An 18,029-nucleotide genomic window follows, 5' to 3' on the forward strand; every position below is an offset into this window, starting at 1 on the left:
CCGCCGCGACGGGTCCGGACAATGGAGGCAGAGATGGTAGCGAGGCGGGCACAAGGATACAGGTAAGGGTAATGGCAGAGCAAATTTTGTTTAAAAACAGGGTGCAAACAAAATTACATACGAATCAGAAAAGCGTGATAGCAGTTTTTTAAAAAGAGAACACCTCCCGGCTTCCGCCTCAGGAAGTACGACTTATGCTGCGCGCTTGCGCTGGCATGCTCAATTTATAGCCACAGGCTAGCGGTATCTCGAGCGCGTCCTAACCCCTCACCGAAGATGGCGGCCCCGCTGGTGACTGCCGAGTCCTCCGCCCGCGAGAACGCGACGGGTCCGGACAATGGAGGCAGAGATGGTAGCGAGGCGGGCACAAGGATACAGGTAAGGGTAATGGCAGAGCAAATTTTGTTTAAAAACAGGGTGCAAACAAAATTACATACGAATCAGAAAAGCGTGATAACAGTTTTTTAAAAAGAGAACACCTCCCGGCTTCCGCCTCAGGAAGTACGACTTATGCTGCGCGCTTGCGCTGGCATGCTCAATTTATAGCCACAGGCTCGCGGTATCTAGAGCGTGTCCTAACCCCTCACCCAAGATGGCGGCCCCGCTGGTGATTGCCGAGTCCACCGCCCGCGAGAACGTGACGGGTCCGGACCATGGAGGCAGAGATGGTAGCGAGGCGGGCACAAGGATACAGGTAAGGGTAATGGCAGAGCACATTTTGTTTAAAAACAGGGTGCAAACAAAATTACATACGAATCAGAAAAGCGTGATAACAGTTTTTTAAAAAGAGAACACCTCCCGGCTTCCGCCTCAGGAAGTACGACTTATGCTGAATCTTTTTGCTTCACTGAACAATGCTTTGCTGACTCATTTCTGCTCTGAAACTTGGCAGCCAGATGTAGGGACAGTGTATGCCATGTTATTCCATTGGCCAGTAAGGCTTTTGTTTGTATTCCTGCCAATTCCTCTCCTGCCAAGAGTCTTACAGAATGTTTGGAAAGAACGGACACAAGGACAAGGTTCCCATTGACTTGCTAGTTGGCACAGGGTCAGTCTTCTCACCTTCCACTTTATCCACCACCACTACAGATTCTTGCACTGTCCCTGTTGCAGTAAAAAACACTAAATCGTATGGTTTGCAGGTTGATTGGAGAGCTTTGTGGGGATTAAGCTGCTTGGAGAAAGTGGCTGTGGATATTCAGCCATGTAACAAACAATCTAAACTTGTGTTACACTCTAGACATTGAAAACATTTTAATAAATGATGCACAACTAAGGGGTTGATCCAATTTCATGTGATCAGTTCCGTATTTTAGTTTTTTTTTTGAGTCATGGGTTTGCCTCCTTCAACGTTCACCACTCAATGGGAAGCGATTAGAGGTTGTAGGGAACCTGCTGGAACTGTGGAAAAAATCCTTCCTTTGGTTATTAAACTTCTGAAGAGTTTTTGGTTGAAGATGCCAGTGGTACATTATCCCTTAGCTATTTGGGATTTTTCTTTAGTACTTAGGGAGTCATTATGATGGCGGAAGGACTGCAACCGCCGGGCGGGCGGTCCTTCCGCCAACACGAAGCACATTACCCACCGCCAAACTAGGATGGTGGTGGGTACCATGGCGGACAGAAAGTCAGTCCGCCGCTTCACCGTCAAAGGCAATTGTCCTGATTGCCTGGCAGAGGGTGCAGGGTGCCTGAAATGGTAGAGGTGCCTAGCAGGCACCGTCCGCCAAATCAAGATGTGGGTAAACAAAGGCCTTTCCATGGCGGCGATGCCGTCATAGAAAGGCTGGCGGGGATTAGGTTTGGGGGCCCATTGAGGGCCACCCTTTGGGGGGGTCGCTGCACTGGGTGGTACCCATGGTACCCCTCATTTCCATGCACCAAGTGGCAGGCACCACGTGGTGCCTGCCACGTACTGCATGGAAATGCTGTGCACACACTTTTTACATTGCGTGTGGTGCTGCAGCCAACAGCACTGCCCACAATGTCAAAAGCCCAGGATGTGCCCACCAGTATGGCGGGTGCATCCTAATCACAGTGGTGGGACATCCACATGTCTGGCGGGTGGTCCCAGCACCGCAACGATGGCGGGCAGACCATCGTAATGAGCCCCTAAGAGGCTTGCAGAATAAACCATTTGAGTTGTTGCAATCTGAAGATATGGCTTGGGTCTCTGTACAAGTGTTTTGTTGTTTTGTTAGCCATCCCTACTGCAAAATGGTTGGGTGAACTAGGAGCACTGGTGGTGAATTTCCCATATTTAAAGTGCCTAGGTGACAGGGCAATATTGAAGCCTGACCGGAGGTTTTGGTCTGAAATGCAAAAACTGTTTCATTTTCTCAAGAGTTTGTGTTTTCTGTGGTTTCTGTTTATGTTCCAAATGCATTGCCAGAGTCTGTGGATATTAAGAAAGCTTTGGTGGTTAGACTAGTCCGGGCAAAGAACTTCAAATTGTCTTACGTGTTTTTTGTGACACATGTTGTGGCAAATAAAGGCAAAAAGGTGGTCACTGTGACTTTGAGCAGGTGGGTGAAACAGCCCATCTCTAAAGCATTTGTGTCAGCTCTTTGTGAGGCAAAAGCAGGTCTACAAAGTCGATGGACAAGAGCATTGCCTACTTCATGGGCAGAGTCTGAGGTGGAGTCTATGAAAGAGATCGGTAGGGCTGCTGCTTGTCCATTCCTCATGCATTGGTGATTCACTATGGTTTGGATGAAGATGATGGTGAGTCATTGAATTTTGCCTCTGTTGTTCATAAAGCTGCGATTATGTAATTGTAATATATGTGCTTGTGGAGACAAGGTATATGCTTTTGTCATATTAAAAGTTTTGTGATAGTTTATCTGTGCGTGGATCTTATATATATCGTCACTAGTTAAATCAGAGATGAGGAGCTTTGAGGAGAATGTAATGAATCCATTACTTACCAGTAATCTTAATTACTCCAAGTCAAAAGCTTCTCTCAATTTACCAGCCCTCTGCCACTAGTATTGCACTGATAAACTTGATGGGGAAAGCAGGAAGTGCTGCGGGTCAGTGTGAGAGTGAAAATTAAAGAAGGACTAAAAGGTTAGTGCTTTACAAAGTGCTGGCATTTAAGACTGGGATGAGGAGCTTTTGACTCGGAGTAATGATGATTACTGATAATTAACACGTTCATTATCCACCTGCAGGGCCGGACTGACTACCGGGAATTTTGGAATTCTGCCCAGCAGGGGGCTGATTTCACTGCAGTGGGGGGTGATTTCGTTCATGGAGATCTGCGTGTACTTCAAAATAATTAAAGCAAAACGAATTTCGTTCAGTACACGCAGGTCCCCATCACCGAAATCAGCCCCCAGCTCAGCAGCATTCCAAAACGCCCGGTAGTCAGTCCGGCCATGTCCACCTGTATACTGCATGTTTCTTTCAGAAAAAGAGGTAATCTGAAAGGTTTTTGGTTCTCCCAGGTGCCGGCCGCTACCGAGTAAAGCTCAGAATCATAGGGGCAGCATGCCTCCAGCGGTGCCGCTGCTCCCCCTTACAATGAAGGCCTAATTTGGGAAAGAACAGCTTGAAAAATTATGCTGCACTTTAACATCTGCATCTCAAAAACCTACTCTTTCTGATTGCTTCTGAAATTCAGATGTGGCAGGCAAACTGTCTGAAACAATAACCCATGAACATTTTGGGCCGAGTGAGGTTTGTTAAAATCACTAAATACTCTGCTAAACCTGCCAGAAGGCCGCCTGTCTTACCAGAAGGTGGATATCTCAGAAAAGAAGAAAAACAATAAGGGCCTCATGTAGGTAAATAAATTTTACCGGTTCGTAAATACCGAGCCGTACCGAATCGGTAAATTAGAATCGGTAAGTTATATGTAGGTAAAAATTCGGTAACAGTTACCGATTCGGTAACATTCGGTAATTACGAATCGGAATCCACCGAATCGGTAAATACCGAGGTGGAATCCACCGATTCGGTAAATACCGAGGTGGTATTTAGCGATTCGGAAAATACCGAGGATACTACCACCTACCCTTAACCAAGTAGCCAATATCACAATCATGCCATCATAGAAGGTCTCTCAGGCTTGAATAGGGGACCCCATACCTCAAAGATCAGCTCAGTGAAATCACATCACAGGAGCATCAGGAGTCTCCTCGCAGGAAGGCTCGCCTTCGGTCTGAATAATAAACATGATGTCTGTGATATTAAAAGCACCAACTTTCAGGTATGTGCAGCTGCGCGTGTGCCATGGCTAAATCGTGGGTCGAACAACCCAGAGTGGAAAACATGCATTGTGTAAAATTCCAGACTGTGTGTCACAGCATGTACAGACCAAGGTCGCTGCGCAGTGCTCGGGATGGGAACAACATAATGCACTCGTCTGAAGGAATTTTCGAGTCATCAGTTTATTCAAGAAAGAACATGTAAACGCAGTGTCGTGTGCAAAGACACAAATATGGCTACATAACATTCAACGCGGTCATGCCAACTGAACAATGCATGTTCGTATGCAGGGAGAACTCACTACACGCCCCCTTGAGCGAAGCAATATGTAATAGGCAAGAAAAGAGGGAAAGCAGAGTTCAGTTTGGTCAGAGCAGGACAGGGCATAACCAATGCAGCGCCAAAGTCCTACAGTCCAATTAATTGCAGCATACAATTGTAAAAAACACAATGCATATATAGTAAACAACTCAAGCAGACCATCAGGAAGCGAAAAACGAAAAATAAAAGAAATGAATGTCGCGCCAGGGTGCTGTCCAGTAGCACAGGCGCAATGGACGACTATCCAGTCAATCCATGAATGTATAGGCAGCATATGTGGCCACGGCTTCCAACAGCCAATCGTTTTCAGGGCCACTAAAAGTCTCAGCCATCCAATTGAGTAAAGAAAAGGAACATACGTGTGCTCCAACCAACGGAGCCTCTAGCACAATCTGAGGGCACCCGGAATGTTCCTCCAAATAGCTCATGGACAAGAAGTCGTAGGCTGCCGCTGAGATGTCCCAATTACCCAGGATACCAAGCGCCGCTCCACACTCCATGATCCGGACACCATAACAGGACAACTCGTGAGACACTAAGGGCCGCATCAGTCGATCGAAATCCGGCACCGGAGACAGCATGTTGGTCAAGCACAAATCCAGAGGCCATTCAAAGGGACAATCCAGGCAGTGCAATACAGGTTGTACGCAGGTGAAGTAGGAATACCTGAAGGATAATCCATAAGCCAGGCTCAAAGTCGCCAATGGCAAAGTACCATAGAAGTCAAGCATCCTATCACGAAGAAGATGCAGACGGGACAGGCGCTCGTGTGGCACAGAAGGAGCAGCCATTCCGTAGTATGAAAAGTAAAAGCAGCACACCTTCCACCAGCGCCAGATGCAGCGGAACACCTCCAAAGATGCTCGGGAACAGTGAATGTAAAATGCCGAAATTACACAAATAATAGTGTGGAAGGAGGTCACGAGACCCGAGCCCCACATGTTCACACAAATTGAGCCAGGCCGGTCGTGGACGAGGCATTGATAATACATTGGATCAAAGAGCCGAAATGCAGGGGGAGGTCAGTATTCAGAAGCGCCTGTTCCTCAGTGCGCGTAGTAGCAACGTGAAGGACAAATATTTCACGAGGGAAGTCAAAGGCACCTGTTTGTGGGACAATGGCGCTCTATTCTGCTCAACTAGTTGGACTCTGCTTTCAAGGTTGGAATCGAAGGTCAGATGGAAACATCCCGCCGCCCATGCGGGGGTGGAATAAGAACAGTATTGCAGCAGACAACTTCATGCGAGACAGTTATGTACGGGATTACCACTCACATCCCGCAGCAAACATCATTTATCATATTTAAATGAATACCGTTTGCAAGCACAGTGAAAGAAGGTGTAATCACAGGCACTGGGATACCTCGTAGGACGCACGCCGAAATCGGGGCTTGTACATTGCATGCGCCGTGTACTTGCATGTGCCCATTGTCTCATGCATGATTCCTAGGAGTGAGAGTGCTAGTGCTAATATCTATAACGGCTTAGGCCTTCTCCATGTTCGCTTGGTCAATGCCTCTCAGTCTGGAGGCCGCCTCACTGTGCGACAACTTGCAGACCTCGTTGTAAATAGCATACGCGCACCTTTTGGTTCTGCCACCCACGGGACCTTTCACAATAACATTCCATTCGGTATGCACATTGATGGAGTGGGTGGACTTCCTGATCCTGTAGATGTGCTCTGTGTCAGCTGGTGGACAGAGTGGGATGTGTGTCCCATCAATGCAGCCAATGTAATGGGGGAATGAATTCCTGATGGAACGGGACAGGCAACTCTGGGATACACCACCCACCGCAGCTGTCACCACCTGCGAAATGCCGGATGCCAGCAGATGTGGGCTGCAGAGCACCTGCACATGTGGGGGTATGGCGTGCGCCCTTCTTATTTGCTGGTCCAGGAGTGGGTGTAGGTCCCTGCTTAAGTCCATGATGGTTTCGGGGTGTAGCCTGTACCTCTCATGTATCTCTGCATCAGTCAGCTGGAATAGTGTGATGCGCTGTCTGTGGATGCGTTCCTTCCGTCGCCAAACCCTCAGTCCTGCTGCCTGTAGACGTAGGCGCATTGCAATGACGTGCATGGCTGCCAGGCTGTCCACGCTGTTGCATTTTGGGATTGCTGAGCTGCACTGCTGTTGGTTACCACCTGCTTTCAATCCGTGTTAATTACCGACTCTTATTTACCGATTTTCCTGGATTTCTTATTTACCGAGTGCTCCTACATGTCATTTTAATTATTTCCACTTCATATTTACCACTTCATGTTTACCGATTCGTTAATTATGTATTCGGTAACTATGAATCGGTATTTACCGCCTCATATTTACCGAAAAGTGGTTTTTGGACTCCTACATCTCACTTGTCTGTATACCGGTCGGTAACGGCATATTTACCGAAATTCGGCCGTTACCGACCGGTATTTCGCTACCTACATGAGGCCCTAAGTGTCTTGTGAGAATTGTATTTGCTTATCAGACACGGTGGATTAGCAGTGGATTGATTAATGGGTCAGTACTTTCTATTGGCTAAAAAGTGCAGACTCAGGCTAAGGTTAGACTGCGAACAAAAACTTCTGTGCTCACGTCAATAAAAGCAGCAAAGGACAAAGGCAACAGAAAGGTTTTTCATTTTACTTTTACCAGTAGGAGACAAATCTACTCCCCAGACACGCAATTTTTTCAAAAAGTCTTGAACTTTGTTTTTCATGGTCAGTCTCTCGCTGTTTGCAAATGTGCGAATCATTAGCTATTTTAAAACTTGACAGAAGCAGGTAGCATGTTATACCACGTTTATTTAAAATCGTGTATTGTGCTCTGTAGTTTAATTCTGCGAACTAAGAAGCAATACATAAAAACATATTTCTGTCAATATGTTCCAATTAGGTTTCTTCTTCTTGCTCCCCAGATTCAGCAAACAAGTGGTCCCCAGATTTACTGACATTTAGGGGCCTATTAGGATGGCGGGCGGAAAACCACCCCGACTGCCATGGATCCGGAAATCAACTGCTCGCCGGCACCGTGGAAAATCCAGCGTCCAAATTAAGATCAACTGCTAAAAAACACCAACTACGGCAGAACGAGGCCAAGAAAAACCACCCATAGCAGACGGAGATGGCCAAAACCCATCCGCGGCAGTCTCATTCATGGCATAACACAATCAAACTGCCGCCAGGACAGCGGAGACACCGCACGGAAAATTAAGATAACCCCAAAGCCCACGCGGTACGTAACACAGTTCCCGACCGCCGTGGTTGCAAACAGTGATGAATCGGAGAGCCGGCAGAAGAGCTGCAGCGCACCCACCGCTGCGGGCGCTCCATGACAAACATGGTGGACGAAAGAAAAAACCCACAACAAGGCCACAAAGTGCACCCAGCAAAGCAGCAATGCCCCCAAAACACAGAACACACCCCAATGACACAACCACATGGCAAATACAAAAATACAAATTCCAGGACAACCAACACACCTGACAGCAATACCCCATTTGGACACACCCACATAACTGAGTATAAAACCAGCCCCTTCCCTGACCACAATCCTTTGCAACAGTCCAGAAGAGAAGGGCTTGAACCAGAACAGAAAGGAGAGGCAGAACATTACACCACACACACCTCACCACCACCTCCACTTCCACACCTGCACCTTTGACTCCCCTGCACATCACACCCCATACACATCACCCCCTCAACCACTCACACCCCTGCACCCACAACCCCTTTGCTCATCAAACATCGTGGCAAACCATAAAATGCCAACATTCACAGAGAGTGAGTTGAAGGTAATGGTAGATGAGATAGTCAAAGTGGAACCACAGCTGTTTGGTAGCCTGGTCCAACAGACACCATTAGCCACAAGAGCCCAAATGTGGGCAAGGAAAGTTCAAAGGGTCAATGCAGTAGGGACCACCCCACACTCCAAGCAGGAAATCATGAAGCGGTGGCATGACCTGAAGAGGGTTGTCAAACAGAAGAGGAGGAAGAACCGTGAGCTGGCTGAGAGGACTGGCGGTGGCCCTCCCATCACACCAAAACCATTCACTGCATGGGAGGAGAAGGTGCTCTCCATACTGCATCCAGAGAGTCTCACAGGAGTAGCCGGGGGTGTGGAGGCTGGTAAGTACAAACAAATGACTACCACCACACTGCTATGTACTGTCAAGCACAACTACAAAGCTACACCTCCTAGGCCCAAGTACATTCATATGCACCACACAATCCCAAACACATGACTCACAGATCGAACATTCACTCATTCACATCCACCCCAAACATAGCTGGCAACATCACCATGGGGGCATGTGCACAGGCAACCAGCACAACAACTCCCACCATGCCCCCTGTCCCACCCCTGAGCAAAATGTAGCACTCCACACCACCCAGAAGCATTTGGAAGCCATGGTCCCACTACAAACAAACTAACAGGTAGGTAGCCATCTTGCCATGGAGGCCGTGTGGGGGTGGTAGACCTACACCACAACTCCCACCATGCACCCTTTTCACCCAGCTCATCAAGTTGGAACACTCCCTCCCACCCAGATGTATGTTGTAGCCATGCCATCACTACAAACAAACTAACAGGTAGGTAGCCATCTTGCCATGGAGGCCGTGTGGGAGTGGTAGGCCTGCACCACAACTCCCACCATGCATCCTTGTCACCCAGCTCATCAAGATGGAGCACTCCCTCCCACTCAGATGTATGTGGCAACCATGCCATCACTACAAACAAACTAACAGGTAGGTAGCCATCTTGCCATGGAGGCTGTGTGGGGGTGGGAGGTCTGCACCACATCTCCCACCATGCCCCTTGTCCCACCCCTGAGCAGGATTTAGCACTCCACACCACCCAGAAGCATTTAGAAGCCATGGTCCCACTCCTAAAAAACAGGTAGGTAGCCATCTTGCCATGGAGGCTGTGGCGGGTGGGAGGCCTGAACAACGACTCACCCCAGGCCAACTCGTCCCCTAGACCATCGCGATAGAGCCTCCCCTCCCACCCAAATGCATGTGTCAGCCATTGTATCACAACAAACAAATAACAGGTAGGTAGACATATCATGCTTACTAGTCACACCACTGAGTAGGATGTAAGCCTCCACCACACACACACACAGATGTGTCAAGTCAAAGCCAAATGGCAAAACAGAACAGGTAAGTAGCCAGTAAGTGCACACAGCCAGTGTCCGCAAAAAGCATGACCACATGACAACACCAGTCCTCTCATTGCACACACATACACACAGATCCTATTGCCACTCACAGTGTGCTCACAGCTAAGCCAATGAGACTGTCACAGCAACCAAAGAGTGACACACCAGTGTACATGTAGAAGAAAGTTTGGGCACAATCATGCACAGCTCTGAATTTCATGTGTAAGTGCCATGGGGCCAGAGCAGCAAGGACCAAATGAGAAACTAGAAAGCATGCTTGGTGGTACAAATCCAGATATGCACACGACAAGACAAAGGTATGCAGGAGATGGCAATGGCCTGTTCATGGCCAGATGTAACGTGTGACAGGGCTGAGTGAACCAAAAAGAGTTCTCACAGATTTTTTTCCTGCACTGGTCCCTAGATGGCAACATGTCCCTGTACTCAAAAATCCAGGGACTGCTGCCTGGGACCTCTCACCTGCTGCTGCCTCTAGGGACTGCTGCCTGAGACCACTCACCTACTTATGCCTCCAGGGACTGCTGCCTGAGACCCCTCACCCTCTGCTGCCTCCAGGGACTGCTGCCTGAGTCCCCTCACCTGCTGCTGCCTCCGGGGACTGCTGCCTGAGACCCCTCACCACCCACTACCACCGCTGCTGTCTCATGTCCACAGTGATGGCAAGGACTGAGAAGATCCGTGCCAGTCCCTTCACAAGCGAGGAACTGGAGGTCCTGGTGGACGAGGTGCTCACACAGTACCCAAGGCTATATGGTGCCCGAAATGTCATGGTAAGTCTTCAACAGTGAGGGTGAGAGTGCAGGGGGGCACACATGCAGTCTGTCTGATGCAGTATGTGCCTTAGAGTGTGGGGTTGGGTCATGCACTGCCTAACATGCTGTCTCCATGGGTTAGGGGTGTGTAGCCTATTTCATACGTTTCCCTGCCTGCACATCAAGATTGGAGGGACATGTCTTGTCTTGTCAGCCATACAGTGATGCAGCAAGTTGGTAATACAGGAGTCAGGACAGTGATTGCTTGTGTGAATGGCTGTGTGGGTCCCTGTTGTCCATCTCAGTGTGAGCCCACCTGGCCTGCACAGTCACCGCCCAATCTGACAGGGACCCATCACAGAGTGTTACATGTGTGTTTTTTGCAGGACTCTCCATCAATGAGCCATATCAGCCCTGTAGCTTGCACTCGGCTTGCCCTGTGAGAAGGGTGTGGGTTTGTGAGATCATGCCCCTCAATGTGACATCCATGACACAGTGAGGTATTCACAGGGCAAGGTCGTGAGGCCTGCGCAGTGTTGGACACAGTGAGTCTCCCCCCAAACACATGTAGACATGTGACGTATGTCTTGCTCTACCTGGAAATGGACAGTAGATGTGGGCAGACTACACATAGCTTTCTGTGCTAGCATCCTGCTTGTATGTGAGATTTTCAGGTACTGTGTTCCCCCTCACACCTGCATTCATTTACGTGTGCTTCTCACATGCAGACGTACCCTGTGAGATGCATTCCTATCTCTGCAAGACATATCTGTGGGGTTGGGATGAGTCAGTATAATGCTACTGTGCTGAGGGATTTTGTTACATAACACTGTGTCACTGATGTTTGCCCCCTCTTGTCTCCCATGCCTGAAGCTCAAAGTACACCAGCGTAAGGCCGTGTGGAGGGCCATTGCGACCAAGGTGCGGGCCCTGGGTGTGTCAAACCGCTGGCGCACCCACTGCCACAAGAGATGGGATGACATTTCACGGCTGGCAAAGAACGTTGCGGAGATGACACTGGGGCTGCTCCCTCGCAGTGGCAGGTTGGCACGGTGCAGCATGATACCACTGATGTGCTGCATCTTAGCCGTAACACATCCTGAGCTGGATGCACGATTGAAGGTGCATCAGCAGCAAAGTGGGGGTGAGTTTTCTGGGAAGGGTGACTTTGGCTTTGTGTGGCTGCATGTGTACCCAGGCTGTGCCAGTGCTGGGCTATGTGATGTTGGTAGTGTGATGCAGTGGCTTGTGAGTTGCCTCTGTGCTGGGCGCAGCTATCATGCATATGTCCTATCTGTACTACCTAAGGGAATTCGAGTACTGGGCATTTCAATAGCATTCTGGCCGGTGGGCTTCATGTCTGAGCTATTTGTGTTACTGTTTGAACGGAGCCACGTGCAAGATGTTGTGCTGTGTAGTCATCACATGGCTCACTTATGGCTGATTTTCTTGTTTACACGCACTGTTTGAGTGACAAAAGTGTGTTTGCATAATGTTATTGCACAGGTTGGCGTGCAACATGTAGATTTTTTCATCCTCAGTGTTGCTTTGCTTGCATATGTATTTTCTGTTGCTGCCACTGAACTGACCCTACATCAATCTCTCTCATGCAGCATCTCCAGTGGTCACGGAGGGACAGGAGATGGACACCAGTAGGGGGGAAACAAGCACAACAGCTGCACAGGAGCCCAGTGACATAGATGTGACCAGCACCTCGGAGGAGGACAGGAGTCTGCTGGAGGAATCACAGCCGAGACACAAAGTTCAACGTCATCTGATGCCAGCAGTAAAGCTTCCATGTTGGCGAGCACAGGGACCGGGGACTCTGCATCATCTTCCACCACACAGCAAACAGTGTCCACCCTCTCAGCCACTTCCTCTGGTGCTGCCCGTGTTCGCACCAGTAAGAGGGGAAGAGTCTACTTCACTCCTGGCACCGCTGCCCCTGCCCCTGTTCCCCCTGCTGCCATCAGTGCTGAGTCTGTGGACCTTTTGAGCCAGCTGTGCGTAGGCCAGAGAGCTCTCCTCAATGCATTCATAGACCACGACAAAAAATTGGCCCAGGTGGTTGCTTTCATGGAGGGCATACATGCAGACGTGGGTGGGCTGCACCGGACTGTCCAGTCTTTGCCCTCAACAGTGACAGCAGCCCTGCAAATGGTGCAATCTTGGAGTCCAGCTCCAGTCCCTTTGACCACCCCCATGCCAGTGGCCACGTCTGACGATAGTGACCACGCTTCACAGACCTCAAGGTCACGATACAGCACACGTAGCGTACACCAGCAGCAGCCCAAGCGGTCCAGGCCGCAGACACCATCCCCACAGAAAACCAAAGCCACCCCAGAGCACAAAGAGAAAACCCCATCAGGCGACACCAAGGCCCAAAAAGCAAAGAAGCAGACATTAGGGTCACATGCATCCCCAGCCAAGGACTCGCCTGTCCGAAAAGCGTCTCGCAAAGACAAGCAGTCAGTTTCCGTGCCCACTGAGAAGGTGGTGCCTGCCAAGGCTACACATAAGAAGGGCTCCAAGGCAGATTCACCCACTACCTCGACTCCCATTCCAAGCCCAGTGAAGCAGGGAAAGGAGGGCACTGTAGGGGGAACACCTGGTAAACAGGGGATGGAGGGGTAGGGGCAAGGCCAGGCGAAGCGTCCCGCTGGATCCAGCACGTCCCCAGAGGGAGGGCCAGCATCTGCACCTGATGCAGCCTTGGTGTTGCGTGTGCCTGTTGTGTCCACACCACTTCCCATTGATCCAAAGTCAGGCAGCCATTTAAAATTCCCAAGAAGTGGAAAGGCACCCCTCCACAATCTCCCACCCACACTGTGTCTCAAGTCAGCATGACTCCTCCTCCACGTGCCACTATTCCACCTGGTCCAAGCAGCCCTCCGGCTTCCTAAGCCACTGATAGCTCTAACTCAGCTGGGCCTCTCACTCCCCAGGCACGTGCTCCAACTGTGCCAGACACACAGTGCAGCTTCTCATGGACTCAGTCTGCTCCTTGCACTGGCCACTGGCCTTGCTGTTTACCCCCTGCCTGTGCAGCTTCTCATGGAAAAGCTCTGCATTGTGTGCCTTGCTCTTCTGTATGGGGCCTATCTGTGCAATTTGTGAATAAAGACAGTTGCTCCTGTTGTCTGTTTTGTCAGTGTCCTTACTGAATAGAGTCTTTCTTGTGTGTATTTGGTTTACTGTGCCACATGCTCTGTATGTCACTTCAACATTGCCAATGGGTTGTCTCACTTTTCCTAGGTTTTACAGGTGTGATAGGGACTTCATTTCCTCCTGACTCTGATGCTTGTGGTTGCAATGATGGTGGTTTACGGTGAAATGCCGTTTTCATTATCATTCTTTCTTCATGTTAACTATATTGCACACATGTCAGGTTTGGGGGCACTGCCAGCACAGTGTGTGATTCTTTTCACTAGATTGAAGGCAGGCTGTCCAGGATAATCATGTATGTGTGTTCTTACTTTCTGTGTGACCAGCAGTGTAGATGTATGGTCATGTTGTGATGGTCAGTCATCCTAGTCACATGGGCTATTTTCAATGTGTTTGAACTTGGGTGGTCAAGAAGTGAGCAGTGTGAAGGGGGTGTGTTTGTCGTGAGGGTTGATGTGTGTGTGCCCATGCAATGTCAACTACACACATGTGTCACCCAGGAGTAGAGTGCCTGTTTGTGTGATTGTTCAGGCCTGTGCTTGTGATTGTGTGCACATGTGTGAGTTGTATGGTGTGCACTGTGCAGTGTGTTGGTGTGTCCTAGCAGTTCTAGCTGACTCCTACTTGTTGCTTTGGCCAATTGTGAGTATGCAGAGTGTGTGACTGGCAACTCAGGCTTTTGTTTTGATGAACAGCCCTGTGTCTTGATACTGTTTGTACTCACTGTGCATACCTGCTCAATCACACTGACATTGTGGGTGTGATGTGCTCATGCATTGCTGTCACATGGTGCTTTGTTGCCTCCAGTGTGGCATGTGGTGTGCGGTGTCATACCAACCCCTAACTGTGCTTCAGATGCCTTGACATTGTGAGTCAGCACTCCCTCTATTTGTGTATGGTGCACTCCTGCCACGAAAACCAAAGGAAATGATGGACGGAGTGTTGAACATTGCAAGCACTCACCCTCAGTCAACTGATCTGGGTTTAATCCATCACCGTTATTTAGCCCACTCTGCCACCCCAGTTCAGACATAGCTATATGCAAATCACTCTGACCCTGTGCCTCACGGGAATAGTCCAGCCCGAACTGCCAAGCCATGTCTTCCCTGGACCGGAAACAAGCTTCCTAGGACCGGTCCACCACTGACGAGCACACCACTTCACTTTGATGTCAGCTGTCCCCTTGTGTTGCCTGTGTGTATGCCTCCCCATCACTTATTTTGTGACACTGTGCTTTGTGGTGTAGATCTTTGGCCAGGAGCACTGTGACACTCATGGCATTTCCCCAATTGGTTATCTGTGCTGTTGTAGTACTGTTCAGCAGTCATGGTTGCTCATGTGCAGTTCAACTGTCTGTGCTGGCCAGTCCTCTGGTCAAGGTGTTTCCCAGACTTGTGCATCTGTGGGTGTTGTGTTAGGTGTATGTGTGTATGCTGGGGTATTGCTTGACTTCTTGGGTGTGATGTTGTCAGTGTGCTGTTTTGGTTGTTTTTGTGGGTGTTCATGGTGTGTCACTCATGGCTGTGTGGAACTGTTCTGATTTGTGTGCACACACTGCTTGTTGTGCATGCAGTGCTGTGGGTGTATGTTGCCTTGTCATGGCCTGGTGTGCATCCCCTGATGCCCGGCTGTGTTTCCTATGTTATTTATTGTCATGTGCATCTGTTGTGTGTTTGATGTGGCTGTGTTGTTCTGTGATGGTGCACTTTTTGTGTGTGTTGTGGTATGTTGTCTGTGCATTGTTCCTGACTGATGTGGTTGTGCACTCCTGTAGTGTCTGTGCTCCCAATGCCTTCCCACAGTGTGGCTGCACAGGTCATGTGTGGTCTTGCTGTGGTTCTGTGTGTGTTTCTGTTGATTTATGTGTTTGGCTGTTGTTTTTGTGCAGACATTGGTTCTGGCATCCCTGTGTATGTGTGATGTTTGTGGATACCCCCAGGGAGTGTGACTGTATGTCTGTGTTTTGACTGGACATTATTGATACCCTTCTGTGAGTCTGGCACTGGGGTTGTGTGCTGCAGGTGTGAGGGGGTATGTGTGGAGAATCCTACTTGTGTTTGACAGCCATGGAGTGTGTCAATGTGCCCTGTGTGTTGTGCTGCTGGCATACTCCTGTGAATTTTTTGTGTATATACGTGTGGCAGTTCACAGTTTGACTGCAAGGCCTTCCTTTCTTCCCTGTGCCTCTACATGGGTTGCCTTGCTGTCTCCCTGAGTTGTTGCACTGAGGTGACTGTGGTTTGAGTTCACTCACTGTGCAAGCCATGTGTGCTTTGATGGGGTGAGGGTGTTGTTCTCTGTTCCTTGTCTTGCATGTGATGTACACATGCTTGTTGGTTGTCTCCTTGGCCTCCCATTTGTGTGCACCTCACTTTGGCTTTCCTATACGTTGTGCTCCATTGCTGGTGGCATGTGGTGTGTGTATGTGGCTGTGTGTCAGTGTGGGGTATGTCTGTGTGTCTTGGCAGGCTGTGTGTCCAGTGGGAGGTTTGTTGATTGTATGTGTGTGTGTTAATTTTGTGCTTGTAATCAGCTTTCTTGCCATGACTGTGGTGTTGTTGTGGTGTGTGTGTGTTGCCCTGGGCCTGTGCTTCTGTGCTGTGTGTTCCTCTGCAGCCACTTCTGCTGTGGTTGTCTCCCTAGTTGTTTGTTGTTTGGTGCAGGGTGTGGATTCACCTAGCTTGTTGTCGGGCATGGGGGTGCACAGAGGGGTGCACATGGCATGTCCATTCAGGGGGGGGCAGTATGTGGAGTGTGGAGGTGCGGCCCTGTGTACTTTGTGCCCTGCCCATGCCTGGCGCTGGCCCAGCCTTCTGCATTGTGCGCATGTTTTGCCTTGTCTTCACCGCTGCGGTGACGTGACCGGGACATTACTTGGAGATCGCGGTGATGTGTGAGCTGGCAGCAGAGGGGTGACTTGGTGGCAGGTAGGAACAATTTGGGTACACTTGTGGATGTATTCCTGTCCCCACCAGGGTGTCTGGTGTGGCAAGGGACCCTGTATCAGCCCATGAGTTGTGTGTTGTGGTTGTGAGCCGGATTGTGTTGTTGCGTACCTGTGGCGACGTCCGCGATGTTCCAAGTGTTGCTTGTGATGTATCAGGTAAAGCATCGGAAGGCGTGAAGAGCTGGGTCCATTGCGGTCGGGACCATGAATCAGGTTTCGCGCTCCGCTGTGAAGCTTCCGCTGTCTCTAGTTGGGCAGTTTCTCCGCTGCGGTGCGACTGGCTTTTTGAGGCATCCTGATTTGTACAGCAGACGGGACGTCATTCCGCGTGGCGGTGAGTCTCCATTGGCTCCCACCGCTGCGGAGGCGGGCGCACTTAGATGGCGGTGTGCATCGCACCACAGAGGACAGTAAATGGGCTGTGTTTGGCCATACTAATATGGCGGGCGTGAGGCCTGCCGCTGGCGTGCGAAAAAGGCATTTTCTGCCACCGAAGGAACCGCGGTGGTGCCACTGACCGCCATCCTAATAGACCCCTTAGTGAGCATGAGGCAAAGCAGCGTTAGGTAACCCAAAGCAGCACAATTGCTACCAATGATCAGTTTTTGTGATGGCAAGGATTTTATCACTGAAGATTGTTGCGAGCACAGTGGTAAGGGCCAGATGTGCAAAGCCTTCTTGATGTTGCAAATGGGCAGACTACCAAAATCAGGGTGTTTGCGATCGCAAAAAAGGCCTTTTGGTATGTATGAAAGCCAAATTGCAATTTGGTAACACATTACCGGTTTGCAATTTGGGTTTGCAACTACATGCGAGATCGGAATTTGGAGGGGGTGGTTAGGGCTTTCCTTCCAAATAGCGATTTACAGTAGTATGTATTAATGTTTTGTAACTGAAATACAATTGCAAAACATAAATTTTTCACCGACTACTGATTGACAGTGTTAAACGCATTTCCAAAAGGGAAGGGGGTCATATGGGATCCCTTCGACTTTGAGAATTTTAAAATAATATATTTTTGAGTAGACGGTGGCCCGCAGACTTTTAAGGAAAAACAGGCTGCATAAAAAAGAGATTGCTTTATACAAAAGCAATTGCAGACATGGTGGTCTGCTGACCCCTGTAGTCCACCATCCCTGTGATGGCTTTCATTCCTAATGAGTTGCAAACTGTGATCTACTTTATTATTATTCATGAGATAGGTCGATTTGTGTCCTGCTAGGATTCCGTTATTAAAAAATAAAAGTTTCATATATTTGGAATAGTGATGGAGTGTGGTCTGCACGTAAATGGCACAAAAGATGAAATTCTACAAGTAGAAGGGCTTGGCCTCAAGTCTTCTTTTGTGCAGGCCTCAAGCCTGAGCCTCCCGCCAGCATCCTCACAACAACTTAAAATCCAAGGATTTATTTTGGATTCAGATCTTAAGTTCACACCCGAACTCAATGCTTTAGACAAATGGTGTG

Source organism: Triturus cristatus, chromosome 7 (assembly GCF_964204655.1).
Source record: "Triturus cristatus chromosome 7, aTriCri1.1, whole genome shotgun sequence".
Taxonomy (NCBI): Eukaryota; Metazoa; Chordata; class Amphibia; order Caudata; family Salamandridae; genus Triturus; species Triturus cristatus.